Source organism: Nerophis ophidion, linkage group LG22 (assembly GCF_033978795.1).
Source record: "Nerophis ophidion isolate RoL-2023_Sa linkage group LG22, RoL_Noph_v1.0, whole genome shotgun sequence".
NCBI lineage: Eukaryota > Metazoa > Chordata > Actinopteri > Syngnathiformes > Syngnathidae > Nerophis > Nerophis ophidion.
In genome coordinates this window covers 25,323,313-25,335,162 of record NC_084632.1, presented here as the reverse complement: position 1 = coordinate 25,335,162, position 11,850 = coordinate 25,323,313, and the positions used below count along the sequence as shown (strand labels likewise).

At 39.2% G+C, this 11,850-nt stretch overlaps 1 protein-coding gene across 1 annotated transcript in view; it reads left to right on the top strand.

Annotated features, from left to right (window-relative positions):
* Window positions 1-220: 220 nt before the first annotated feature.
* The window catches only part of LOC133540729 (serine/threonine-protein kinase Nek7), a 151,045-nt gene continuing 139,415 nt past the window's right edge, over window positions 221-11,850 (top strand). Inside the window, exon 1 of the mRNA XM_061883587.1 lies at window positions 221-540. The gene's annotated coding sequence lies outside the window, so the exon portion shown is untranslated. The remainder of the gene's footprint in view (window positions 541-11,850) is intronic.

Below are 11,850 nucleotides of genomic sequence, written 5' to 3'. Positions count from 1 at the left end.
TGCCCCACTGTATATACTATCAGCATAATACAGTCATCACACAAGTTAATCATCCGAGTATATACATTGAATTATTTACATGATTGGTGATACTTGGAGAGTTTAAAAAAAAGTAATGCGGTATTTCGGTTGCAATATTATTTGCAACAAAAATGTGAAGGCTGCTCGGCGAGAGTTCGCGTGTCTGTGCTGAGTCTCGCGGTATTTGACAGCTCCCCGGGAATGTTGCCGTGTTTACATTGGATGCACGCGGGTCAGCGGGGTGCCGAGCGGCGAGGACGGGAACACGTGTACGCGCACGCGCACAGCCTGACAAGACTCACGCAGCAGCACTATCTCTCTCCCCCTCTCTTCCTCTCTCTCTCACGTCCAAAAAAAAACCCCCCGAAAAAAACAACCACATAACTTTTTAGCGTTCCGGTAACGGTGACGTCACCAGGCGAGGAGAGAGCCCACTGTTTGAAAGGGAAAGTGCAAGGACAGACGAGACGAGCGCCATCACAGCAGGAACAGCTTAGCAACAAGAGTCCTCACTTCCTGGTAAGTCCTCACGCTGCTCAACGTCGCAAACTACTCCCGACAGACGCTTTTTAGTCACTTTTTCTTGACGCCGCTGGTATGCGGCCGTCATTAAAAGTCTGCCGTGGTCCTAAAAGTCGACCTGTCATCCTCTGGTAAAGTTTAAGGGAAGTTTGTCAGCTAGCTTAGCCAGCCTGAGGCTAGTAGCATGTAGCCGAGCTAACTTTCACTGCACACTTGTTTACTTTCCCTCTCATTTCATCTCCGCTTACTTTAAAGGCCTACTGAAATTAGACGTTCTTATTTAAACGGGGATAGCAGGTCCATTCTATGTGTCATACTTGATCATTTTGCGATATTGCCATATTTTTGCTGAAAGGATTTAGTAGAGAACATCGACGATAAAGTTCGCAACTTTTGGTCGCTAATAAAAAAGCTTTTGCCTTTACCGGAAGTAGCAGACGATGTGCGCATGACGTCACGGGGTTTAGGGCTTCCCACATCCTCATATTGTTTATAATCATAGCCACCAGCAGCAAGAACAATTCGAACAGAGAAAGCGACGATTTCCCCATTAATTTGAGCGAGGATGAAAGATGTGTGGATGAGGAAAGTTAGAGTGAAACACTAAAAAAGAAAAAAAAGAAAAGGCGGCGACAGTGGGAGCGCCAGGCGGCGGCAGTGGAAGCGATTCAGATGTTATTAGACACATAGTGTTTTAGTGAGATTATAAAGTCATACCTGAAAGTCGGGGGGCTGCGGTTAACGCCAGTGTCTCTGAGAGAAGCCATTGGAGAAGCCAAGATCACAGCTGCCTTTTTGACAGCTGCAGGAGGAGGTCGCATAATGACTGAATGTAATCCACTCAAGTCTCCGGTAAAAGCTGAATTAATATCACCATTTTCCCATCCAAAAACTTGCTGGTTGACGTAGAGAAACATGTTTGCTTGACCGCTAATATGTCCCCTCCAACCAATAACGTCACAAGCACGCGTCAACATAAGCGTCATCATTCCGTGACGTTTTCAACAGGATATCTCGCGGGAAATTTAAAATGGCAATTTAGTCAACTAAACCGGCCGTATTGGCATGTGTTGCAATGTTAATATTTCATCATTGATATATAAAGTATCAGACTGCGTGGTCGGTAGTAGTGGGTTTCAGTAGGCATTTAATTCTGTGAAGACGAACGTGTCACAGTGCAGCGGGCGATGAGGAGTTTGAACAAAGCTGGCTCTTGTGAAGAACTCCATGATTGCATACAAGAGATTTAAAATGATGTAACTTAATAGCACACAGAGTAAACATTGTAAGCAGTGTTTTTCTACTGTGCCATGGGAGATTAGGTCATTTCACCTAATTGGGTAAAACATTTTTTTTTTTTGCAAACCAGTAATTATAATAAATAAATAATGTGCCTTTGTTGAGTGTCGGTGCTGTCTAGAGCTCGGCAGAGTAAATAAATAAATAAATGGGTTGTACTTGTATAGCGCTTTTCTACCTTCAAGGTACTCAAAGCGCTTTGACACTACTTCCACATTTACCCATTCACACACACATTCACACACTGATGGAGGGAGCTGCCATGCAAGGCGCCAACCAGCACCCATCAGGAGCAAGGGTGAAGTGTCTTGCTCAGGACACAACGGACGTGACGAGGTTGGTACTAGGTGGGATTTGAACCAGTGACCCTCGGGTTGCGCACGGCCACTCTCCCACTGCGCCACGCCGTCCCTAACCATGTAATAGTAACTATGTAATAGTCTTCCATATCAGTAGGTGGCAGCAGGTAGCTAATTGCTTCGTAGATGTCGGAAACATGGTGTGTCGTAGGGCTGGGCAATATGGCCTTTTTTTAATATCTCGATTTTATTAGGCCATATCGTGATACACGATACATATCTCGATATTTTGCCTTGGCCTTGAATGAACACTTGATACATATAATCAGAGCAGTGTGAAGATTCTATGTGTCTACATTAAACATTCTTCTTCATACTGCATTAATATATGATAATTTTAAACTTTCATGCAGAGAGGGAAATCACAACTAAGTCAATTGACCAAAACTGTATTTATTAAACAGTTATCAAGCAATGGCGCAAACGTTCATGTTATTTCCAAAAGTGCAAGATTGTCAGAGACATTTTAAGTGTCAAATAAAAATGAGCTGCATAATTGAAAATCAAATAGTGATCGTCCTTTGCTATGTGGTAGGTTACAACAGACGGTTTTTAAAATTCTGTTGTTGACTATTTTTTTCATACGGTGTTGATCTGGAAAATTTTGCCTCTGCATTTTGATGGTTTGGGTGTGTGGCACAGAATGGAGATGTTTCAAACACTCTTCTTTCTCTACCGGGTGACTTTTCAAACGATGCTACGTATTAACAGTGATGCTACTTTTTATAGCAATGTTTCAGCACCACACTTGACAAATTACGGTTGTCTGTTCGACATATTCCCACTTGAAGCCAAACCACCGCCAGACGAAGGACTCCGTGCTGTTTTTCTTGCGAATTAATTCTTCCTTCATTCGCACCTTCTTTCTCTCGTATTACCACAAATTACGGTTGTCTGTTCGACATATTCCCACTTGAAGCCAAACCACTGCCAGACGATGGACTCCCTGCTGTTTTTCTTGGGAATTAATTCTTCCTTTATTCGCACCTTCTTTCTCTCGTATTACCACTCGGATGGCTCCGCTAGCATCACAGAAAACGTTACCGATGCTGCTACCTCTGCTACCTGACGTATGGCATGACAGTATGTGACGTATTTAAGAAAGTGCGCTTGTGGATGCATGTTTGTGTGTGAGCCTGCAGTGTGTCTCTGTTCTGCGGCCTTGATTTTGTGCAGTTGCTACTCCAAAGTCAACAACAGGTGTGTGTCCATGAGGGACAAGAAAGGAGTTTGTTGTGTCTTTGCCGCACCGTCCTTCCAGAGAGTCTCAAAGCCAGGGAATCAATCCAAGTTAGAATGTTTGTATACGAGTGAAAATAAAATTAGTTTTTCACTCTAAATTGTCTATGACTGGTCCTCAAACTTGCGGGGCAGACAGTCCGGTGTGAGCCAAAATCACAAGAGTGTCCACAGTTCTTCCCGCATCCTCCAATCATTTGTGGCAGCTTTGGGGTACTTTGAAGACTGCTAGCAACTTCCAATTTGCCGACAAACCAGAGCAACGCTTACTCCAATCAGCAGATGTCCTGTTGTCATAATTACTAATAGGGAAGGCTATGCAAAACTAAACTAAAACTAAACTGGCTACAAAGTAAATAAAAAACAGAATGCTGGATGACAGCAAAGACTTACTGCGTGTGGAGCAGAGACGGCGTCCACGAAGTACATCCGAAATGAAAATGACAATCAAAAGTATCTCCACAAAGAACACTAGCGTCCGCACAACTTAAATAGTCTTAATTGCCAAAACAAAGCAGGTGTGGGGAATAGCGCTCAAAGAAAGACATGAAGCTGCCACAGGAAAATACCAACACAACAGGAAAAGCCACCAAAATAGGAGTGCAAGACAAGAAGTAAAACACTATACACAGGAAAACACCAAAAAACTCAAAATAAGTCACAGTGTGCTGTGACAGTACACATACTTTAAGACGAGAGCTATAGTGATGTATGCTTGGTTATGGTTTAAAGTCATATAACAACTTTTTATTGTTAGTATCGACTACTGAGTTTCATTTTTTTTATGATTTCTGCTGGTGGTGTGCCTCCGGACTTTTTCAATGAATAAAAATGTGCCTTGGCTCAAAGGTTGAAAAACGCTGGTGCACAGCACTGTGCTTTCCACGTGAATAGTTATTCCTTTCCAACCTCCTTAATTACTTTACGATGCTATGTTGTTTTGTTGATACTTACATGTTGTTTATGATAAATTCATGTGACAAATATTCTTTCTCATTCAAACCAACTTGAAAACCATGCCCTCTTAATTCTTAAAAAAAACATGAAGTTGTAGTGTGTGTGTGATATGATGTTGCTCAACTCTGATACAGGAACAGATACAAAGTTGCAAAATACTTTTGACGGTTGGAGCCCAAATTACATTTTTAGTAAATGTTTGCAGTTGCAGACAAGGCCAAACGCACAGCGGCACAGAAATGATTCATAACACACACACAAAATCATAAAACATAAGCAAATTAAAAGTGCTGTAAATGGGAAAGCACAGACAGAACCCTCTGAAACAACTGCATGGGAAAATGCCCCATGTTCACTGAAGTTAGTAGGGTATGTAGTGAAATTACTGGCAAAACTCCCACAAACTAAATAAACTGTTTCACAAATTCATAACTGTTTCACAAACCTATTTGTTTTTGAGTTTGTGGAGTTTTGGCAGTCATTTAAACATTTTTGAGTTTGTGAAACATTTTTGAGTTTGTGGAATTTTGGCAGTCATTTCACTCCATATGTAACGATTTGTTTATCCAACCATTCAGGAACGATCTTAGTTTATTTACAATGATATTATTCGAAAGAGTGAACAGTGTACAGCAGTGTGCTTTCCTCATGAATAGTTATTCCCTTCCAACCTTCTTAATTACTTTACACATCCTACGTTGTTTGGTTGATACTTATGTGTTAATTATGACAAATACTTGTGATAAAATATACTTCTCATTCAAACCAACTTGAAAACCTTGCCCTCTTAATTCTTAAAAAAACATGAAGTTGTTGTGTGTGTGTGTGTGATCTGATATTGCTCAACTCTGATACAGGAACAGATAAAAAGTTGCAAAATACTTTTGACGGTTGGAGAGCAAATTACATTTTTAGTAACATTTGTACAATTGCAGACAAGGCCAAATGCACACCAACACAGAAAAGATCCATAACCCACACACAGAAATGATAAAACATAAGCAAATTAAAACATACTGTAAATGGCAAAGCACACACGGAACCCTCCGACACAACTGCATAGGAAAAATGCTCCATGTTCGCTGAACAAAACCGAAGATGTAGTGAAATTACTGCCAAAACTCCAACAAACTCAAAAAACTGTTTCACAAATTCAAAACTGTTTCACAAACCTATTTGTTTTTGAGGTTGTGGAGTTTTGGCAGTCATTTAAACATGTTTGACTTTTTGGAGTTTTGGCAGTCATTTCACTCCATATGTAACGATTATCAACCATTCAGGAACGATCTTAGTTATTTACAATGATATGATTCCAAAAAGTTAAGTGAGGTGAAATCGATTTGGTAACTGTTTAGCAAATAAACCTAAATCAACCAGTTTGACTGTAAAATAAATACTGGATACTGCAGGTGAAGTTTCCTTTAGTCCTGGTATTTATTTTAAGGGAATTATGTTTAAATTAATTATGGATATAAACAAGCAAGCAAACAACAATTAATGGCCAATGCATTCACATCTTATTTGAATAAAGTGTTATCAACACTTTAGGTTGAATTAACAATGAGAAGCCTTTTTCTGCTCTCATTTTCAACATTCAATACATTTTTTACAAAAAATATAGGAACCAACATTTAACAGTATCTTTACTTGTTACTTTTGCTGTTATTTTTTAACATAAAAATGAATACAATATTAATCATTTTCCCTCGATTGCAAAGATACCTCTGGGGGCGTGGTTCAATGCTTAATTGGCTATTGAAATGATTTTCTTTAAAATCGCTCAATGGATACATCCATTTAAAAACAAATCTGTTATTAATTAGTATTAACATATATATTTTTATATATTTTTTTGCCATATTTAAAAAGATTGCAACTTATTGTACAATGTACTCCTTTGAGACTTTATTTCTTTCCCTCGATGTCCCCCTACGAAAAGCAAGCATGAAGTCACACTTGCATCGTGCTGCTGCTCCAGTTGGATTTTCTCTTCTTAAAAGCCGTCACTGTCCTCTTAATTTTTGCACATTTTGTTGATGGCTGTTGGTAGGTATATTTGGGATACATTAAAGTTACGTCCACATCACAGACATGCTAACTCCACCCTGGCAATTGGCGTGCGTTTTGCTTTCCATTCAGTTTCGGCTGCGCTGTCCGGGTAGTCAAAGTCTTTTTTTTCCCAGGGGCTGAGTTTTTGGTGCTTCACTAGTCAATAATGTACACATAACAGGCTATATATATCCATTCATACTGTACATGATCTGCTGGTGGTAATGTTTTATGTCTGTGTGTAAAGAAAAAAGACAAAAGTGTTTGCACATGAGGTAAAACCTGTTGGAATTGTGCCGTTTAACACAAGATTGGCAATAAAAGATACATTAAAATTGTGTTGCGGCTGTATATTATTGTTCAGTTCAGTTTCAGTTTATTTTAAACATGCATACAATACAATTTAATGTGTTGTGTTGTGATGTTTGTGTTTGTTGGCTTTTGACATCGTGCTGTAGCTGAAAGTTGTTGTGTTGTCGCTTAATGATATTGTTTTGTCGCCTGACCTTTGTCGGCCACCGTAGATTTCCGCCATTCTTGTTTTGACAACTGATAGCGATGACGCCACAAACGGGCAGACAGACTAAATTTACGTTTAACGCAAGGCTATACAACTGGCGGCCTAGGAATGACACCAAACCGGCCGCCGAGTTCAGTTCCAATCTTAAATTTTTCTTACAAATCTAACGCTTTTGCAGCAAATTCCTAACAACGCTATAGTGTTTCTGTTGTATAGAGAAGCTTGGACCAGTGGAAACCAAGAGATAGATCTAGCATTGACATTTTAAACTCTTATAGTGCTGGATCCACAGCATTTTGCATTATACGTCTGTGTTCGGAAATGTGTAATTCTGACAAAATAAATACACCCAAAACAATGTCTACTGCAGAAAAATTGGTTTCTCAAAATAAGAATAATAAGAAAAAGAGAAGTCCTGCCCTTGTGTCCTTAGTTTTCTGGAAATGTGTACCCTCAGACAATTTAGTTGCATAGTCCTCATTTAAAGTCCGTATTAATAAAAGTGCTAAACTTTAGGGATGTAACGGTATCAAAATCTCATGGTACGATATTGTCACGGTATCAAGGCAACGGTACGAAATTATGGTGGTTTAAAAAAAAAAAGCTTGGTAAGCAACTTCATTAAGCATCTTAAAGCCCGCCATCCAGAAGCACACACTAATTTTACCGCAGCAAAAGCTAACGAGGTGGGACAATAACAGCAAACCCAGGCAGATTCATTCCAACGGAAAGAGAGGTTTTCACGAGAATTCCAACGTGGAGTCGGCATTTGCGGTAAATTATTGGAATTTATAGTGTTAGATAATCAAACACTCTCAATGGTGAAGAATGTGGGATGTCGCCGCTTGCCTGGTCGTAATTACATGACCCAAACAGCCTTTCATGACCTGCATAAGCCAACTGTTTACTTTTGAATGTTGAATGAGGGCTGGACCTATAATACAATATCAATACATATCCAGATAGGCGATATCTATAGAAAATAGGTAAAGTATATACATATATATATTTTTTGGTTGGAAGAAAACAAATTATGAAGTAAGATTTGTTTCATGAAGTCACTCACGCTATGGGAACCCACTGAACAGAAAACAGGAAGTGTCACTGAGCAATGGGAGGAAGTGTCACTGAGCAATGGGAGGGTGACGCTAACAACCAATCACGTTATAGTATCAACTACCGATCGTTATATCTTTCCTGCTGTTCGGCTCCCAGTCCCAGACCGCAGTCGGAGAGTGCAGGGAAGATGTTCCCTCGAGAGCCAATGTTTTTGTTGCGGGTAAAACCCTTCACTTTACCCGACAATGGGTCTGCTAAGCTCCGCTTTCGGGTCGGATAGACGAGGCTATCGACTCCTGACAATTTGGGCGCTTTATTCTTATTTCTGCAGGACACAACTGGACACATTCGCCACTACTGCTGCAGTGCATGCTTTCTCTCTCCACTCACTCACTAATATCACTTACCCAAAAGTACACACTGCCATTCTTAAAGGAGCACACACACACATATGCTGATCTCATAATACTAGTGTGGTTGCACCGTCTCATAATACTAGTGTGGTTGCACCGTCTCTCTGTCTTGCTGTGGATAGACTGCATGGGGTGAGAAGAGAAACTGTGATACCTTTTTACAGCAAATCAATAACAGAAACTTGTCTTTAGTTTTGTTGGTTTTAATGCTGACATGCTTACGGTAACATCCTGTCACTTCCAATGTGTTCGTTTAATAAATAACTTCTCAAACTAGTCCGTGTCGTGTTCAATAGCTTATACACTCCTGTCATTTAGTGTCTTAAGTCCGTAACTACTTTCAAATATACTTTAGTTATTGTATTACCTTAGCCGCGCTCATCCTCTCTGGCTTCCTGACACCCTCTCTACGGATAAATACCACCCTTGGTAAGTCGGAAATAGTTTTACTGTATTTATTTTAGTCGTAAAAAATTATCGCTGTCGATCAATATAAAAATCGTAAATCGTGATAAAGTTTTCGGTCATATGGCCCAGTCCTATGTTGAACTTTTGCTGTATGCTTATGCACTATTTTTGAAATGTCGTCAAATTTACAAGTGTTACAGAAATACAAGTAATTTAATTTATACTTGTTTTTCTAAAATTTCAGCTTAAAAATTGAACAACATAGCTTTGATAATGGCTGGAGTCATGTTGTTACAATCCGACTACTGTCGGCCAGAGTCGATGCCAAAATAAACAATTGAGACAAGAACCGTCTTACTCTGTCATTTCTATTACTCAATACGTGTGAGAACCGAATGTTCTCCACTTTCTCTGCTTATGTTCGCCCTTTCCCAACTATGCTTCTGTATATTAATGTTGGTCATTTTGTTGGTACTTGGAGAGCCAAGTGTTTTTTGTGGTAGTATTTGGTTAAAAGAGTTTGAATACCACTGATATAATAGTTAGAAACCAGGGCTGGGCGATATGGCCTTTTTTAAATGTGGAAGTAGTGTCACAGCGCTTTGAGTACCGTGAAGGTAGAAAAGCACTATACAAGTACAACCCATTTATTTATTATTTATTTATATTAGCAGTAATGCTACTTTTGGTAGCAACCCTTGTGCCCCACACTTGACAAATTAAAGTTGTCTATTTGACATCTTCCCGCTTGAAGCCGAGCCACCGCCAGACGATGGACTCCGTGCTGTTTTTCTTGGGAATTAATTCTTCCTTCATTTGTTACCAGATTCGCACCTTCTTTCTCTCGTATTACCATCGGAAACACTCCGCTAGCATCACAGCTAACGGTAGCCACGCTCCTACCTCTCTGCTCCACGAGGGCGTATACGCAAATGTGACGTATGACATGACAGTAAGTTTGTGCGCTTGCTGTCTGTGAGAAGGAGACACGAAGGAGTGGCAAGAGCCTGTATTGTAATGCCCGCAGCTAAAAACAACTGCGTGAGAACGTACTGTATATTCGAATATTACGATAGTCATTTTCTATATCGCACAGAGACAAACCGGCAATATATCGCGTATATCGATATATCGCCCAGCCTTAATAGAAACCATTGGTAAGTTTCTTGCGTTTTTACAGAATTTTTATGTAGGAAATTCCTTTCAAAGCTTATTAGAAATGGTAAATTCTCTTCAAGTGCCCCCTTGACCCACGGCTGAAATTTTTAAATTTCTCTATTTTCATTTTACCTAGCTGGGATACCTGACCATAACTTTGATTCTTTTTTCAACAATAAATGCACATCATCAACATTGAAATTGCATGTTTAACATGTGCGCATTAATAAAAAAATAAAACCTAAAACTCTCAATAGTTCACCGCCACAGAGATCACAGCACCCACACACCACCGCTCTCATGTGCGCTTGCAGCAATATGTCTGCACATCTAAAGTTACTGGCACTCCATGTGGTTTGAATTTATCAATTTATGTTAGTTACACTCATTAAATTATTAATCAAAGCAACATATTATAAATGTAAGCTTTTTTGGAATCGATTTAATTGATTATTGGTTGTAGCCCTTATTATAAAGTTGTAGCGGGAAGGCTGCATTCATAAATCGGACAGAAACAACTCAAAATTTTACATCGAAACACACCTGATTATTTCAAGGATCTCCTCTTACTGCTCAAGCTAGACTTGTGGCTCTTTAATAGCTGGTTATAGATTTCATATTCAGTTTGTGGCCATGCAGGATGAATAAGGATGGTCAAGTCAAAATCCATGTGGCTTTTTCTCCTTAAATCGGCCAGTACTTTCATTATAATGCAATTATATCTGATGAGAATCGGGAGTGTATAATACTAGAACGTGGCGCACTCAGTGGTTTTACATATTTTATATTAGTCATTAAATCATACTGTATGTTTGGTGTGTCATATAAGTTAATTATGACTGTAAACTGCCATTTCATGCAAAGCTGATCAGACCAAAATAGAGTGGAATAATTCCAGGACCTTCCGGGACCTTTGTTAAGTGACTTCTGTTTTGTTCTTAGAATACAGTTTTCCCCCTTCCTTCCCATAATAGAATTCAATATATAATAGCAACCTCTCCACTTCTGACTACATTTGGAGAACTCCACAGGATCAGTTTGTGAGTATTGATAACTGTTTACCCTACTTTAAATATACATTTGAAGATAAGTCATCAAATTTAAGTGTTCATAGAATTAAGTTTAATTATATAGCTGTTTTATCATCACATTTCCCACTTCAACATCACCAGTCTGAATCTCTGGTGACATGACAACAAAGGCAAATAAAAAGGATTGTGGTTAGAACTGTGAGGATTTGTGTGATATTTTGATTCAAACTTTGAATTGTACAAACTCCAGGACGATGCACTTGCAGGTTACGTTGTTAGTGGAAATCAATGATTGTAAAAGTCTTAGGTGTTTTCCACTGAACTGCAGTCTATTGGTGGTGGTGGTGGTGGTGGTTTTGGTGGGGTGGGTAACATCAAAGTAAGTTTTGCATAAATGACCAGTTTTTCTAAAAACTGAGCAAAAACATTAATAGTGGAACAAATATAGCTATATAACTAAAAAAAACTTCCTGTCTCTTCTTTTTGTTCTTTTCTTTATGTCACAACTAGGGATGCGCCGATCGATCAGCCACCGATCATTATCTGACGATTTTCTTGAAAAAAGGCCTTATCGCCATTGCCGATTATTGCCTTTTAATGCCCATCACAAACAATGTTCTCTGACTGATACCATATTTATTTGCTATTTAATGTTTCTCCGTATTCTGAGTGGCGACGGTCCCCTAAGTTAATAATAATCACTTCCTTTATGGCAAATAAACTGCATTTCGTAATATCTTAAGAATCATTATTAGGTATCATTTTATCATAAGTATTAGGACGATACTCAACATGTTACACAGAGTTTAAGATAG